The following is an 18,844-nucleotide window of genomic DNA, read 5'->3' on the forward strand; positions in this document are numbered from 1 at the left end:
TGTCCAATGTTATTCAGTGCATTCTCTGATTATTTATGTGACAATTCGTTATCCCATTTTGGCAATGCTTAATACTATTTTTTGTTTTGTTCCGATAATTGTGAGCTATAAGTTTCTATTATATAATCTATAGACTCTTACTATTAGCTACGACTTGAGAATGGGCTTGTGAGCCCCGGTACTGATGTTTGGTGCCCTATAACTGCATTCCATGTTAAGAACTTTCTTTCACTTTTTTTCTCAGTGCTTCATCCACTGTGACAAATACTATCAACGGTGGTTGCTTCTAACAAGGGTTCACATACGTATTAGCAGTAGCCATTCTTTCAGATTTATTTCATTACTATTCACGATTTTCGTGTATAGAGTGACTCTAAAAGAATCACATCATTTCGTCCTCCTGACAGGTATAAAAATAAAACTTTCACTTCACCTACCACCATCAACATCAGCATGGGTTGTGACTTTCATGGACACTAATGCATACATTGCGATATGAAATAAACAGCCCATGAGTCTAATCTTGAGAAACTGCTTGTGATGCCTGTGTAAATTTATGAAAGCAGCTGTCTGGTTGCATACGATATACACATTGTTACTTCATTGTACGTGGTTGGCAGAATGACATGATGTTCACTTCCCTGTGAGGTCAGCCTGTTGCATTGGCACCTTGGTCATCTAATTAAGGTGGCATGTTGCAATGTTAAATCGGAGAAGTAACTATGCGAAATTTCATTTCCGTTGTTCTTCTCTGTTGGTGTTGCACTGTATATATTACATAGAAACCTGCCTTGGTTTCAACTCTCGTGCTTGTAGCATCCAGGAAAGACTTCAAAAGTTTCTACATCCACCTCTAATTTCATTTAGTGGCGTAACACCGAACCTTCATTTAGAATAATGCTCCTGGAATATTGCTCGGGATGTGCTTGGTACAATCTCGTCAAACGCTGCGAATTTTGTTGGTCTTCCTGATCCTATGGATCTCAGCCTCAAAGCATATGATTTAACCTCTCAAAGCTATAACATTATGTTACCAGATTCAATCCATTGAACGTGTCCCCTCAATATCACTAATACTTTTCATTATTCTCCAAACGTTACTGGTTGGGTTAATAACGGGAACAATAATGGAAAGTTATTGACTATCATACACTTTATTCTTAGCATTTCTTGGTGGTATATTAGTTCTATTTATTTATATTATATATATTGTCTCGGATTCATCTCGTACACGGTTGTACAACATTCCATGAATTTATAATCTCCTCTACTAATTTAAAACATAATTTATTACCTTAACTTAGTGAAACTGCTCTAATAACATGCATCCAGACATTTGATTAGAGCAGAGTGGAATTATTCCACAATGTAGATGGACATGTTAGCACTTATCTATGGTATTTGTAACATACAAATTTTTCTCTATAGACAAGTGTTCAAAGTAGTGATGGATCATGCCGCACTAAAAGCGTTTGTTGGGATTGACAGATCAGTTCAGTTGGTGGACACAGTGGGGCATTAAAGTACAGTGAATTCGATTGCAAGATACTGCACACACCAGCCAACCAAGGAAGAAGCATAGTAACAACAGTAGATTAAGACAGAGTTCTTAGCACTGGGTGATAGCGTTGCTGATTGGCAAAGAGGATAGACAGCGACGCTGTGTGTAAGGTATTTTGGTCACAGCCACAAATCGTGATATTTTGTTCCAAGAACATCAAAAGCAAAATTCCACGCAAACTTTCTAAAGGAAAGGGGACTTTTACGCCACAGCATAATATTTCAGGCTGATGAGGCAATTGTTAAAGTGTTCCCTGGTCGGTATCAGAGCTGAAACCAATTTAGACTACTATACAATACATACAGGATGACAATTATTGGTGCCGGGCTGAGTGGCCGCGTGGTTCTAGGCGCTACAGTCTGGAACTGCACGACCGCTACAGTCGCAGGTTCGAGTCCTGCCTCGGGCATAGGTGCGTGTGATGTCCCTAGGTTAGGTAGGTTTAAGTAGTTCTACGTTCTAGGGGACTGATGACCACAGCAGTTGAGTCCCATAGTGCTCAGAGCCATTTCAAAAATTATTGAACTACATGAAATAGAATCGTCACTTCTTCTGAACAGGTGAACAGTTTCCATTAGGACCTTCAAACTGCTCAGTGACATGACGGGAGTTAGTGTGCGAATATGATTTGGTTTAGCGACGAAGCCCACCTTCATTTAGATGGGTTCGTCAATAAGCGAAATTGGGGCATTTAGGGGACTGAGAATCCCCATTTTGTGATCTATAAGTCTCTTAACCTTCAACTGGCCTGACTGGGTGGTGCGTAATGTCCGGTCACGGAATAATCAATGCGATATTCGGTGATAGCAGAGTGACTACCGGACGGTAAGAGAAGGTTTTGGAATAATCCCAAAACCACTGCTGTACTGAAAACCGCCATTCAGGACGTCACTGGCAGCACCGATGTTCCGCCACTTCAGCAGCTCATACAGAATTTCGCTATTCGTTAGTAGCATATCATCGCCAACGATGGCAGGCATATCGAATGTCATAACCGAAATCCAAATTATTCTTTTTAAAATCCAGTCTTGATCGTACCACGTATGCTACAAGAATAGGTGACTGGTTTCGGTCATATCACATGAGCTGGGGCGCCACGGCGCAGTGCAGAGCTCTGATGGTTCCAGAAAAACAGAGCAAAATCACTCAGTCTTCTCAAATGACAACGGACATGCCATAAACTTATTGATGGAAATACCCACATTTTCACATTTCAGATCCCAGTATTGATCTAAGAGCCCAAATGCGGGACCCGTAGCACTATCTGCAGCCCACGTAGATAACTTCGACCCACGATGCAACAGCTTGCTTGGTCTGAAGGCCTTGGCCGCTGAGGGCAGCTGCCACCTCGCCTATCCCTTCACGGAAGTGAATGTTAGGGTACTTCTGCCATAAGACCCCTGTAGCACTAATTGATGACACATAGTAAGCTGCCAAACTTCCATCAGCACTGGGAGCACAGTAAATGCCTCCTGCCGATCTGTTTCTCCTGGCAGACACTGACATCGCTGGCTATCCTCTCGCAAAAAGGCCATAACGGGACACTTCATGACTCTGGCCACCTTATACACAGCTTTTGGGAACACCGTATATGACACCATAGAGATCGCCCTATTAACGTACTAGCCATGCAGCTTCCCTCCAGTGGCAGAACGGACAACACCGACCAGACAGCTACTAGTGAAGAGTGATGTGGGTCGTTGAGCTCGTGCCTTCCATGCAACATCAGCCGAAACAACGTGGCATCGTCAGCACATTCAAGCGTGGGTAACATCTAGCTGTTCCCACTACTTGTAATGGCCATGAAGGAAGACAGCTGCACAACTGTGAACATTGTCATGAACCTCTCAATAGTACAGTTGGCCATACTGCGGCACTCAATTCCACTCCATTCTGGCAAACATATTGGCTGCAGTTCTTGCCATCTATAGGTGCAATACATCTGATTTACATCAGTATTTTAATCGCAGTGGCAACATTAAGCGTTAAAACCATTGGAAACAGCAATTATAATGATATCTTCACTACCAAGGAAACCAACAATGATGTGCAATACCAAATACATGTCGCAATTGTACCGCCTAAATGAGCCAGTTAGCGAAATCCGTCCCACGACCAGGCGACATTGTGGAGCACTGTGGGCCCCAGCGCTTCGTAATAGACGCTGTAAAGCAGGATCCCTCTTGTCTGTCCCATTAAAAAAATAAGTCATAAATGTTGTTAGTGTGTGTTCGGCAAGTATTGTGGTGTTTTTTTCTTTTTTTGGTCATCAGTCTGCTGAATGGTTTGATATGGCCCTCCACCAATTCCACTCCTGTGCTAACCTCTTCATCTCAGAGTAGCACTTGCAACCTACGTCCTCAGTTATTTGCTGGATGTATTCTCATTTTTGTCTTCCTCTACAGTTTTTGCCTTCTACAGCTCCCTCTGGAACCATGGAAGTCATTCTCTCATGTCTTAACAGATGTCCTATCATCCTGTCCCTTCTCCTTATCAGTGTTTTTCACGTATTCCTTCCCTATCCGATTCTGCGCAGAAGCTCCTCATTCCTTACCTTATCAGTTCACCTAATTTTCAACGTTCGTCTGTAGCACCACATCTCAAATGCTTCGATTCTCTTCTGTTCCGGTCTTCCCTCAGTCCACGTTTCACTACCATACAATACTGTACCCAGACGTACATTCTCAGAAATTTCTTTCTCATATTAAGACCGACATTTGATGTTAGTAGACTCCTCTTGGCAAGGAATGCCCTTTTTGCCATTGCTATTCTGCTTATGATATCTTCCTTGCTCTGTTCGTCATTGGTTATTTTAATGCCTATGTAGCAGAAATCCTTAACTTCATCTGCTTCCTGACGATCAGTCCTGATGTTACGTTTCTCGCTGTTCTCATTTCTATTACTTCTCATTACCTTCGTCTTTCTTCGATATACTCTCAATCATTACTCTATACTCAGTAGACTGTTCATTCCGTTCAGCAGACCATGCAATTCTTCTTCACTTTCACTCAAGGTAGCAATATCATCAGCAAATCATATCATTGATATCCTTTCATCTTGAATTATAATTATCCTCCTGAGCCTTTCTTTTATTTCCATCATTGCTTCCTCGATGTACAGATTGAACAGGAGGGGCGAACGGCACAACCTTGTCTTACATCCTTTCTCATACGAGCACTTCGATCTTGGTCGCCCATTCTTATTATTCCCTCTTGTCTGTTGTATATATTGTATATGAGCCATATCTCCCGCAAGGTCAGAATTGCCGCTCTCGCGCCTTTACCTTTCCTAAAGGCAAACTAATCGTCATCCAGCGCATCCTCAATTTTCCTTTCCATTGTTCTGTATATTATTCTTGTCAGCAATTTGGATGCATCAGTTGTTAAGATGATTATGATGTAATTCTCACCCTTCTTAGCTCTTGCCCTCTCCGGATCTGTGTGGATGATATTTTACCGAAAGTCAGACGGTATGACGCCAGAATCATACATTCTACACACCAACGTGAACAGTCGTTTTGTTGTCACTTCCCACAATGATTTCAGAATTTATGACGGAATGTTATCTATCCGTACTGCTTTATTTGGTCTTAAGTACTCCAAAGCTCTGTTAAATTCTTATTCCAGTACTGGATCCCCTGTGTCTTCTAAATCGACTCCTGTTTCTTCTTATGCCACATCAGACAAATCATTCCCCTCATAGAGGCATTCAGTGTATTATTTCCACCGATCCGCTCTCTCCTCTGATTTTAACAGTGGAATTTCAATTCCACTCTTAATTTTATCACCCTTGCTTTTAATGTCATCGAAGGTTGTTTTGACTTTCCTGTATGCTGAGTCTGTCCTTCCTACAATCATTTCTTTTTAGATATCCACACATTTTTCCTGGTGCCATTTCGTCTTAGCTTCACTGCATTTCCTATTTATTTCATTCCTCAGGGACTTGTATTTCTCTACTACATTTTTCTACTTCCTCCTTTCATTGACCAATAGAAGTATTTCTTCTGTTATCCAGGGTTTCGTCGTAGTTACCTTCTTTGTACCTATGTTTTCCTTCCAAAATTCTGTGATGGTACTTCTTAGAGATGTCCATTCCTCTTCAACTGTACTGCCTACTGAGCTATTCCTTATTGCCGTATCAATGCTTTATCTAGAGCCTTAGAAAACTTCAGCCGTATTTCGTCAATCTTTAGTAGTTCCATATCCCACTTCTTTGCGTATTGATTCTTTCTGACTAACGTCCTTAACTTCAGCCTACTCTTCATCACTACTATATTGCGATATGAGTCTATATCTGCTCCTGGGTACGCCTTACAATCGGTTGTCTGATTTTGGAGTCTCTTTCTGACCATGATATAATCTTACTGGTGTAGCACCCAGAAAAATATGTCGACTCTTTCTTGTATGGTGCTGACAATAATCTGCCTCCCGTCATACAAATCAGGCTATTACATGCGATGTAAGTACTTTCCGGTCTAAATATGTGAGAATAGTCTGAGTAATGTGTGTAAACTGCAGCATGCCAATTCTTAGTTCTGTCTTCGTTCAGTAAAATTATTATAAAACTGATGTGGAGAAAAAATGTATCTCTCACAAAGAACCAAACTGGGAAGTAATTAGAACATCAGTTTACTTCACAAAGATAGTTTTTATTGCTGGCTGTGTGGGTTGTGGATAACTGTTTTGCTTTTAAGTGTTATGGTACTTACGCGAAACGTAATTACCTGAGAATACTAAATGTGTACAAATAAGTGGACATGTACTTCACAATTTCGATTGACCCCTGGCGAGTGCAACATAAACTGTGAAATAGATCAATAAGCAGGCGCCTATAGGTAGATAGTAACTGTCCAGCAAAACAAGTATTAATTGAGATGGTCAAATGACTCTGAGCACTATGGGACTTAACATCGGAGGTTGTCAGTTCCCTAGACTTAGAACTACTTAAACCTAACTAATCTAAGTACATCACAAACATCCATGCCCGAGGCAGGACTCAAACCTGCGACCATAGCTGCCGGGTGGTTCCGGACTGAATCGACTAGAACGGCTCGGTCACTGCGTCCGGCTATTAATTGAGACTCCAGAGACATTCGCCATCCACCTAAGTATCATTTCCATAGGAACTGGGAGGATACGTTTAGAGTAATAATAGTATGAACAGATGCACTAGCAGACCATGGTTCAAGACGCCATGTCTTCACACTCTCCGGTTGTCGGCATGAAGAAAAACCAGAATTAGAAACCTTAATATTTTGTAATGATTATGATGTAATGAAGTTAATTTTCAGATGCAATTGATAGACATGACAATGAAATGAGTCCAATTGTAAATTATGTGATGGTGCATAATGACAATATTTAATAATAGTTCTATAATACTTTATGCTTGAAATACTTAAGTGTGAAACTTTTAAACAGGCGAATGTCTTAGGCATTTGTAATATTAGTGGTGAAATATTTAATTATTAGTTTAGCAAAGGTGAAAATATAAGAGGGCAATATTGTTAGGCCCATATTTAAAAAAAAATATTGCAAATATTGTTCTGTTATGACATATAACGTGTTGAGCCATGAGGAAGTAACCAGTACCAATACTTGTCCGATAATCATAGCACCCTCTTGTGTATGCAAAAGGGAATGCACTGATAATCGCCTGGGGGGCCGGTTGTAATACCACTTCCTCGGACGAAAAAAGAAAAAAATAGCAACCAAAACCCCAGAAGTCTCCGCATAGAAAGAACCAAACTCCATGAAAAGTGAACAAGTAACCGAAGTTCCATTTAACACTATTATTTGGATAATAACCAGTAACTGAAACAAGAACCTTATACTTAGTAGTTTATCAACTTACAAAAGAAAGATAGAATCTCAGTAAACACAAACTCAAAATCATAGTAAATCTCAAAATCATTATTAGTAAAACTAGCAGAATAAAACCAACGATCTCAAAGAATACTTAGTACTCTTTGAGAATTGTGAGTAATGGCTAAGGAAAATTAGATCCGTTGCAACTACGTTACGAGAGTTAGCCGAAGCCGATCTGACTTGTTTGAATACTCGTATATATAGGCGTAGTTAGATTGTTTTTTGAGGATTGAGAATTTCCATCTACTATGACACAGTGAAACGAAACATTGACTTAAACTATAACATCGTTTAGATGGAGGACTACCTAATATTAGACTGAAGTGAACTTTTTAATTAGATAACTCGAACTCAGCTCTAGTTAGGCATTGAACAGTGATAGACAATTAACTTCATTCGTAATTGCAAATGGACTCTGGAACTTGGCAATAGTTTTAAGGCAGATAAGTTATTAATTTCCCCCTCCCCCCAGCACCACCTCCACCACATGGGAAAGAAAAATTGTTTAGAGACATAACTGTGATATTTTGCCTGCTGCGACAATATTGAACTGAAGTGCACGAGCCATATATAGAAACTCTTTGACGCTAGGAAGCAATCGCAACGTTATGACTTACTAGAGATTAGAAATTACAACCAAATTATGGGGAGGTTGGTGTCCCTGGAACTAAATTGAGCATATCATTAATATTTTGTAGCAACTGTTATACCATCGAATATAAACGAGTTAATTACGACGAGTAGCCTAATGCTGGTCGCAATTGGTGCAGTAAATATCACACACACGTCGAGATTTCCGTTCAGCAATGTTTTCTGTAACGTCGTCTTTACCTAATAACAGTATCATCGCTCTACGGACTTCACCGTGTTTTATCCAGGGCCGATCAATACTAATCTATCAACTACCAACTAGAAAAAACTGTTGATGTTACAGAGGGATACTACTTGGATAACGACTTAGGAAAAATATTTACGTGACAAAATGCACGAAAGAAATGTTATTGCAGCAATCAATTTACGATTCCGCTGGTCAGCCTAGATATTACTTCACTTTATGATGCCGTTGGTCTGTCGTGCGCCTTCATTTAGCGTTAAAATAGGGCACAGGTGGATCCTGCCATGCCATATCCAATAACAGGAGCACATAGCACTCTTGATCTTATTTGATTACTATTGTTGTATTTGTACTGTGCCCAATAAATGCCATACACAGAGCTTACCCATATTCAACATTCGCCAAAACGAGTATTTCAGTGTTCACTGCTCTGCACTTTCCAAACAGACTTTTTACCTCCGCCCTTTGCATAGTAACACCGGCGAATACACACAACCAATGACTACAATCGTCCCCTCGTGACTGCTCGCACGCCCAGCGATAATGAATTTACATTTATTGTACTCTTGTTATGCCGGATTTTAGCGACATCCAAGTCGCCTAAGTCAAACATCAGCAGAGAGGAGATACAAGTACTGAAATTGTTGCAGAAGGATTAAGATCTAGTTGCTTTACCGGCTGTCAAGGGGAACGTCACGGTAATCCTCAATGCTCCAGACTACCACAAGGAAGTTGGATTGTTACTGGAGCATTCTCAGATGGGATCCCACATCGGCGCTCAGCAGGAAGACCAGGGTGCTACTAAAAAACTCTGGCCTCTCCGACGAACTGGGGAAGAACTTACGGCCGAGAGCACCCAAGCCACCAAGATTGTACGGTTTGCCAAAGGTTGAGACCTGATTGTTAGCGCTATTGGCTCTCCAAAGTACAGACTTGCAAAACACTTGACTAAATTGTTGGCGCTTATAGTTGGTCACTGCCCACAGAATATTAAGAATTCAAAAATATTTGTTGATATCATAAAACAGATGAAGACAGTCCCATATGATATCACGCTCAGCCTCGACGTGCTTTCTCTGGTTCACCAATGTACCTCTGGATGACACATTACACCTGTTGGCTGCTCATTTTTCCTCAGAAATTTTGAAGTTGTATCGGCATACCTTGACGAGCACTTATTTTTTATACAGTGGAAATTATTATGAAATGGCGGCTGGAATAGCCGCGGTTTCGGCAGCAATAACGAATGTTTTCATGGAGGACTTCGAAGAACGAGCCTTGAGTAGTCCTCAACTCCGCCCATCATGCTTCTACAGTTACGTTGAACCTTTAAATTGTGTACATCAAAACATAAAATTTACAATGGAGGTGGTTGAAGGAAGGGAAGTTACCTTCTGTAGATGTGTTGGTGGAGCGAAAACCTTATGGACGCCTGGGCCATTCTGTGTACAGACTTATATCTGCATAGCCACAGCTTCCATCGTCCGTCTCAGAAGAGAGCTATGCTGAATACTTTAGTACACGGAGCCGGACTATTTCCGACAAGGACCACCTCGGTCCGGAGATTAACCATTACACGACTGTTTTCAAGGGAATTGGTTATGCTGCCGGTGAAATTAAATCAGTACTGTCCGAGAAAGTAAGACACGATGCCGTCTATAGAAGAGAAGATGACCAACACATAGCGCGGCTACCATTTCGAGGTGCTACAACAAGAAAGATAGGCAGAGTCCTAAAGTGGCAAGGAATAAAACCAGATTTCCGACCACGTAGGAAAATTAAGGAAATGTTGAGGCCAGTCAAAGACGGTCTCAGCTTAATGGTGTCGAAAATTTGTAGTATTCCTTGCGAATGCGGCAAGAAGTACGTGGGCCAGTATGTAAGAACCGTTGTCGACCGGTGCATCGACCGCCGGCGACACCTGAATATTGGTATTTGGGAAAATCAGAGGTGGCTTTTTCTTTTCTTTTATTGTATTTCAATTCTCCATCGGGGCGGGCTGGCAACAGCATATGCGCTGCTCTCCAGCCGAAAGACATAGAACAAACAATAGAAGACATTTAAAAATATACAAAGGAGAAAACATGGTGAACATGGATATAAAGAAGGGGGAACATCATGGAAGACAATAAACAAAAAAAATGCGACTGTAAAATGGAGATAAAATCCGTAAAAAAGTAGCGCACACAGAAAACCACACACTGGGACAATTAAAAGAACACAAGGGACAGTATGACCGGAGCATAGAAGTAGCGACGGATGGCGTTTTCTTTTTTTTTGGGTCATCAGTCTACTAACTGGTTTGATGTGGCCCGCCACGAATTCCTCCCATGTACTAACCTCTTCATCTCAGAGTAGCACTTACAAACTACGTCCTCAATTATTTGCTTGACGTATTCCAATTTCTGTCTTCCTCTACAGTTTTTGCCCTCTACAGCTCCCTCTAGTACCATGGAAGTCATTCCCTCATGTCTTAGCAGATGTCCTATCATTCTGTCCCTTCTCCTTATCAGTGTTTTCCACATATTCCTTTCCTTCCGATTCTGGGTAGAACCTCCTCATTCCTTACCTTATCAGTTCACCTAATTTTTAACATTCGTCTATAGCACCACATCTCAAATGCTTAGATTCTCTTCTGTTCCGGCTTTCCCACGGTCCATGTTTCACTACCATAGAGTGCTGTACTCCAGACGTACATCCTCAGAAATTTCTTCCTCAAATTATGACTGATATTTGATGTTAGTAGGCTTCTCTTGGCCAGAAATGCCTTTTTTGCCATAGCGAATCTGCTTTTGATGTCCTCCTTGCTCCGTCCGTCCATGTTTATTTTACTGCGTAGGTAGCAGAATTCCTTAACTTCATTCACTTCGTGACCATCAATCCTGATGTTAAGTTTCTCGCTGTTCTCATTTCTACTACCTCTCATTACCTTCGTCTTTCTGCGATTTACTCTCATACCATACTGTGTACTCATTAGACGGTTCATTCAGTTCAGCGGATCATTTAATTCTTCTTCGCTTTCACTCAGGATAGCAATGTCATCAGCGAATCGTATCATTGATATCCTTTCACCTTGTATTTTAATTCCACTCCTGAACCTTTCTTTTATTTCCATCATTGCTTCCTCGATGTACAGATTGAAGAGCAGGGGCGAAAGGCTACAGCCTTGTCTTACACCCTTCTTAATATGAGCACTTCGTTCTTGATCGTCCACTCTAATTATTCCCTCTTGGTTGTTGTACATATTGTATATGACCCGTCTCTCCCTATAGCTTACCCCTACTTTTTTCAGAATCTCGAACAGCTTGCACCATTTTATATCGTCGAACGCTTTTTCCAGATCGACAAATCCTATGAACATGTCTTGATTTTTCTTCAGCCTTGCTTGCATTATTAGCCGTAACCTCAGAACTGCCTCTTTCGTGCCTTTACTTTTCCTAAAGCCAAACTGATCGTCACCTAGCGCATTCTCAATTTTCTTTTCCATTCTTCTGTATATTATTCTTGTAAGCAGCTTCGATGCATGAGCTGTTAAGCTGATTGTGCGATAATTCTCGCACTTGTCAGCTCTTGCCGTCTTCGGAATTGTGTGGATGATGCTTTTCCGAAAGTCTGATGGTATGTCGCCACACTCATATATTCTATACACCAACGTGAATAGTTGTTTTGTTGCCACTTCCCCTAATGATTTTAGAAATTCTGATGGAATGTTATCTATCCCTTCTGCCTTATTTGACCGTAAGTCCTCCAAAGCTCTTTTAAATTCCGATTCTAATACTGGATCCCCTATCTCTTCTAAATCGACTCCTGTTTCTTCTTCTATCACATCAGACAAATCTTCACCCTCATAGAGGCTTTCAATGTATTCTTTCCACCTATCTGCTCTCTCCTCTGCATTTTACAGTGGAATTCCCGTTGCACTCTTAATGTTACCACCGTTGCTTTTAATGTCTCCAAAGGCTGTTTTGACTTTCCTGTATGCTGAGCCTGTCCTTCCGACAATCATATCTTTTTCGATGTCTCCACATTTTTCCTGCGGCCATTTCGTCTTAGCATCCTTGCACTTCCTGTTTATTTCATTCCTCAGTGACTTGTATTTCTGTATTCCTGATTTTCCCGATGGCGTAGTACATAACAAACACTGACAGTGACACTAAGTACAAGGCCAGCAAACAATTAAAATCACACCTTTCGACGCACAGGAGAAACAGCACTAAACATAACAATGATGTGGCACACTGACGATGATGAAAATGGAGGATCTGCCAGGCGCAAGGAGATGAGGTAGATCGGAAGAAGGGAGGGACGGAGGGAGGGGAAGAGAGGAGGCCAGATGGTCGGTGGCGCATCGAAGAGGGTCAGGTAGGGAGGGATGTGGGAAGGATGGGGTACAGGGTTTCCAGGGGGGAAGGAGGGAAACCTGCTCTGGGAGAAGGAGGAGAGAGGAAAAAGGGGGCCCTGAGGAGGTAGGGAACAAGGCCAGGTTATAGTTGGAAGGAAGGGTAGATGTCACATTGAAGTTCAGATCCATGAGGGGGAGGCGCTGGAAATTGCCTTGATGAAGGAGATGGAGGGTGTGGAGGGGGAGAGAGGGAGAGAACAGCGATAGAGGCGCGGCAACGCATTGGGGGTTAAGAGGAAGGAGTAATCCAGCAGGTGGGGGGGGGGGGGAAATCAAGCCTGCAGACAATGTAAAGGATGTGGGGGAAGGGGATGAGTCCATGCAGGAGCCGTGTGGGGGCAGGAAGGCGGATACAGAAAGCAAGGCAGAGCACATTGCGTTGGAGGATTTGAGGATTTGGAGGGCCTTGTAAAAGGGGGTGGATGTGGAGATCCAGGCAATGCTGGAATAGCAGAGGATAGGACGGATGAGAGATTTGTAGGTGTGGAGGATGGTAGAAGGATGCAATCACCATGTCCGGCCAGACAGGTTTCAGTAGGCAGTGGCGGGAATGGGCTTTCTGCTCTCTCTCCGCTGCTCCAACCACCATCACATGGTGCTTATCCTCCACCCACATTCCCATCCTTCCTTTCCTCCCTGTCCACCCCACTCCTGCGCCATTTTCGGCTGTATTTCGGCTATAACTACCCACAACTGTCCCTCCCTTGTCACTGCCGCCCCATCGACATTTGCAGACATTCCACCGCTTCCTGCACCACCTCCGACAGGCTTTAAGCCATCACAGATTTCGGCTCGCCACACTCTCTGTGCCACCCACACTAGAGGGAGGGGGTACATCCCCACGCCATCCCCCCCTGCAACCCATCCCCCAGCCCCCTCCCCACCCTTTCGTGACCATGAAACCTTCCAAGCGCACTAGTGTTCACCCTTCCCCTGAAATCTCCTCAAAGAAAACCCCAGTGACCCACCCAGCCCCATGGACCTGACCTCGACCGCCACCCCTGCCATTCCTGCCACCCACAACTTTGTCCTCTCCAATCCTGACCCTCAATGCCTTGATGCCCACACCCTCTCCCTGGCCACAAGTAAATACTACACCAGTGCCCACGTCTCCCTTCTTATTCCTCTCAATGACTCAGTCCTCATTAAATCGACCAATGCTTCCTTCCACAACCGTCTCCTTTCTCCATCCCATAGATCCAATTTGACCAAGGTGTTACTCTCACAGCCTACAACACCCCATCCTCTCCCTGTCAGTATCAACCTCTCTGACGTCCGCCAACCTTCACCCCTGTGATCACAAAGCATATCCCTGTGGTTACAGAGGCTGAGGTGTTGGCGGAACTCAACTCCCAGCCCAACATTGAAATCCACTTAGCCCGTCGCATCTTTAATGATGCTGGGCCAACGTATGTGGATTTTCACTGAATCCTCCTCCTCCATTGACCGCCTCCTCACCGAGGGAGCCCTCATATACAATTGCCATCATAAGGTGGATCCCTCCTGTTCCCCAGTTCCAACCCTACCACTGCCAATGCTACCTCACGTACAATGATCATGCTACCTCCTGTACCAAACCACCCTCCAGTACACCTCATGCAGTATGGCAATGACACCGCATTCCTCGCCCTCGCCCCTACCCTCCAAACGTCCCAACGCCTTCTCCAGAATCACCTTGACCTTTTGCTGCAAGGTGTAACCAGTGCCTCCTGAAAATCAATCCTTCCTAGACCCAGGCAATCACAGAAAGTCGTACCACTCGCTCCTTCCGGCTCCTGGATTTCTCCCTTACTATCTCCACCCGTCCTGTCCTCCTTTCCCCCACCCACACTTAGTTTGGCCTCAATATTGACCGTCAATTCACCTGGATCCCTCATCTCTGTTGCATCCAATCCAAAACCCACAACTGCCTCCGACTCCTCAAACTCCTCTCTAGCTGGACATGGCGGTTTCACACCTATACCATCCTCCACAGGTACAAATGCTTAATCTGTCCCATCCTCTGTTATGCCAGTCCTGCATAGATATCTCCCTCCCCTCTAATTCTGTAAGTCCCTCCACATCTTTGAGTGACATGCACACCATCTCGCCTACCGTATCTGTCTCCCATCCCCCATGCGGATCCTCTATGACCTCATTCCTTTCCCCCATCAGCACCTATCTCTGCATACTCCACACCTCCTGCTGCTTGATCCCCCTCACCTCTCCTGTCCCCATCCCTTAAAACGTCTTCACTGTTGTGTCCCCCCTACCCTCCATCTGTACACCCTTCATCTCCTTTCCCAAGGTGGCTTCCATCAACTCCCCCTCCCGGCTGATGCCCTCTCTCCTGCCATTTATCCCTCGGATCAACCCTGATCCTCACCTCCCCCCCTCTTTCCCTCCTTCCTTTCCATGGGCTCCCTCTTCCCCCTTCCATCCTGTCCCCCCCCCCCCACTAACCCTCTCCCTACCTCCCTTCGGCCCCCTGAGCCCTTCTGTATTTCCCTCCTCTCCTTCCCTGCTCCCTGTCGCATTTGCCCAGCATCTCCCCCCCTCTCATGGCTTCTCGTCCCACATCAGCTCCTTTCCCTCCCTTCCCCCCTTTGCCTTTCCTCTCCCACCCTTTTATTTTCCCATCATCTGTCCAGGTTCCCCAACACCCACCTGCCCTCGGATGTACTATGTCTATTTGCCAATTTTTCAGTGCAGTGTTCAAGTGAACGTTCAGTGTTGTTCATCTTTTCAAAGTGTTGCGAACAGAAATAATGCTGTCGCTGGGTGTGAATTTTATGTCGCTTGCGAACAGAAACCAGACTGTCGCCGTCTTTTTTAATTGTCTGTGTATTATTTTACCTGTCTGCTTCATATGTATTTTATTAGCATCATCAACCCTCTGTTTCTATGGTTTAAGTTCGACGATTTTTTCCGATGTATTACCATTTAAGTCTGTGATTTTATCGCCTGTTTTTATTATTTATTATCTTCCTCTTTTTAAAACAGATTCTGTAGGCTGAAGAGCGGCATACTAAGCTGATGCCAGCTCGCCCCCTCAATAAATAATAAGAAAATAGTTTACGACAGTTAGTTTTATCCCTGACGACGACCATGGAGTTAGTGGTCGAAAGTTTGGAGTTTTATTCTGAATTGATGTGGCATGTACACCGAGAGATTTTTATTCAAGAAATACGTCGCGAAAGACTTCATAGCCATACTCTTTGATGATAGGTTTCCCCTGACTAGGCGAGCGTATCTACTTACGGAATGTTAATGTTCCATGCGTATTCTCTTTCTTAAATAACAAATATGTTCTTATGTGAAGACAGTCGATGTTCTAATCACAAGTAACTCTGGCGTTTATTCTTAGTCTTTTCTTAATTGCCTAATGCTTCCAAGAATTATTATTAGTGATTAAGTACTAATCCCCTGCCTGCTCTGATTCTGGTTACATAAGAAAAGCGGAATAGTTGTTCCATTAATTTTCACTTTCTGCTGTGGCAGTTTAAGGATAGAATTATATTAGTCAGATGAACTTCGACAGCTACCAGTGTTTAGAATTATTTTTAAAAAATTTCCTTACCTCCACCCCTTGATTATTAGGAAACTTTGTTGCTTGACGCTGGTTGTTGATAAAGGTTGGCAGTCTGGAGGGCCTATGCTCTCTGAAGAGTGCCTTAGCCGAAAGGCACCATAGCTGATGTGTTTGCATGTTGTTAAGTAAAGGCTTTCTCTTAAGATTATAGTATGCATGTTATATATCTCACGAAATAAGCATCAAACGAAAAAAATACAAAGAACGATAGTCGTCTAGCTTGAAGGGGGAAACCTGATGGCACTATGGTTGGCCCGCTAGATGGCGCTGCCAAAGGTCAAACGAATATCAACTGGGTTTTTTTTAAAATAGGAACCCCATTTCTATTTCATATTAGTGTAGTAAGTAATTAAATATGAATGTTTTAGTTCGAACACTTTTTTCGCTTTGTGATAAATGACGCTGTAATAGTCACAGATATATAAGTACGTGGTATCACGTACATTCTGCCAGTGCGGACGGTATTTGCTTCGTGATACATTACCCGTGTTAAAATGGATCGTTTACCAGTTGCGGAAATGGTCGATATGGTGTTGATGTATGGCTATTGGGATCAAAATGCCCAAACGGCGTGTGCTATGTATGCTGCGCCGGCGTGGCGGTCTCGCGGTTCTAGGCGCTCAGTCCGGAGCCGCGCGACTGCTACGGTCGCAGGTTCGAATCCTGCCTCGGGCATGGATGTGTGTGATGTATTTAGGTTAGTTAGGTTTAAGTAGTTCTAAGTTCTAGGGGACTGATGACCACAGATGTTGAGTCCCATATTGCTCAGAGCTATTTGAACCATTTTTGTGTATGCTGCTCGGTATCCTGGACGACGTGATCCATATGTCCGGACCCTTCGCCGGATAGTTACGTCATTTAAGGACGCAGGAAGCCTTCAGCCACATCTGTAACGTCAACCACAACCTGCAACAAATGATGATGCCCAAGTAGGTGTTTTAGCTGCTGTCGTGGCTAATCCGCACATCAGTAGCAGAAAAATTGCGCGGGAGTCGGGAATATCAAAAACGTCGGTGTTGAGAATGCTATATAAACATCGATTGCACCCTGTCTGCTCCATACAGTAACAAACATAAGACTGTGTCCATTTGATAACAAACTTTTTCAGGGCGAACAAGACTCCCCAGTGTGCACAGGTGCTGCTCGCTATGCAACACCTATCAAAAAGGCATTTCCACAACCAAAAGCAATGCATTCACGTCTCAGTAATAGGTGGTACACCTGTAGTATATCCTGCCAACATCCGCAACTATGTTGAGTATAGTATTTGCAAATATAGGTCGAAAACTTCAATCTGACGTCTCTTTCTCCTTGGTGACACAAAATCACTTAAACCGTTATCCTGCAGTTCTCCCACCAAGACGGTTTACATGGCATGCCGTGTGCCTACCCTCTTGGCAGCAGCGACGCTGATCAGTGATGCCTAGCACCACACACTTTGCTGTTACAGATATGTGTTCCTAAGTGAAATACGCCCGTCATGACCCACTCTAGCAGCACTCTCATGTTGGGAAACTGGATATGCTTCGACCAGTGTGTAGTGCTGTTACTTTATGGTAAATAAAGAAGGATAATATTGCACAGTGGTGATAGTATTTTCACACTATTTGTGATAATCTTCTTTTAAATTCGTGTGTATACCGTCCTGTTGTGTTTGAACATTGTCAGAGCCTGTGTGCTACCTTGACTGCACCAGTAAACATTTTCGCCGAATCAATGGGCGAGGTAAAACAAACTTCCGAATTCTGTATAAGTTTACTAGGTGACCTTAAGCGTGCTGTAACATGTTTGAAACTTGCTTCCCACCTCGAAGGCAGACTTGCCGAGTGTAGGCCCTTCTGGGCCTCCTAGCTAATAGAATGCGAGACATAAATCGTGTCAGACAGGATCCGTTAGTGCTGTCCAGAAGAAAATTTTGGCAGGGCGAGGATGTGGCCTGAAAACAGCAAATGTTAGTACTACGTTTGTGGGACAAGGAGCTGGGTGTTGAACCTAATATTAGCGAGGACATCCTCTGATGTCTTCTCTTGAAAGAGTGTCACGTTTCTCAGTAGATAGCACCGATCACGTAACTGAGTTGTTTGTTGGGTTACATCAACAGGCTAATGTGTTACAGGATACTCATGGAGTAGGCTCACAACAGGCCGCTTGCAGAAGTTAATTGCGGTAGCATTGGAAGGTGCAGATACGTTGTGAGACTTCTGAAAGCCTGTGTTAAGTAAATGCGAGGGTGCTTGTAATAGGAAAGATTTGCTAGACCAACATGTATACTGGGTACAAGGAAAGGATAATCATTTGTCTCATTATGTTAATGCAACGCATTTTTGCATTTCACCATTGTGTGTTGCGATCTCTAAAGTACTGGTGATGCCATTATTTTGGAGGGTATGGGAGCATGGTACCAGTCCAGAAAATTGTTTGATGAAAAACCTGTGAGCAATATCGATATAGACAAACTTTTGCCTGGAATTCGTGAATTTTCTTTATAGAGACCATGAATGACGGAACTAAATCTGAGCGATAACCTGGGCATTGTAAATAACATGTGTGAAGTCAGAGCTGGTCAGTCACATCCTGTTACTAGGGTATGTGAATGAACGGCTGACGC

The 18,844-nt window shown here is 43.3% G+C and overlaps 3 protein-coding genes across 7 annotated transcripts in view; 1 reads left to right on the forward strand and 2 right to left on the reverse strand.

Moving 5' to 3' along the window:
- LOC126282247 (uncharacterized) overlaps positions 1-18,844 on the forward strand; it is a 362,102-nt gene that overhangs the window by 310,102 nt on the left and 33,156 nt on the right. The window lies entirely within an intron of this gene.
- Positions 1-18,844, reverse strand: part of LOC126282243 (trigger factor-like) — a 141,659-nt gene that overhangs the window by 31,618 nt on the left and 91,197 nt on the right. The gene's annotated exons all lie outside the window — the stretch shown is intronic.
- The window catches only part of LOC126282253 (uncharacterized), a 29,950-nt gene that overhangs the window by 3,245 nt on the left and 7,861 nt on the right, over positions 1-18,844 (reverse strand). The window lies entirely within an intron of this gene.

The sequence above is a fragment of the Schistocerca gregaria genome, chromosome 7 (genome assembly GCF_023897955.1).
Source record: "Schistocerca gregaria isolate iqSchGreg1 chromosome 7, iqSchGreg1.2, whole genome shotgun sequence".
In the NCBI taxonomy this organism is placed as follows: domain Eukaryota; kingdom Metazoa; phylum Arthropoda; class Insecta; order Orthoptera; family Acrididae; genus Schistocerca; species Schistocerca gregaria.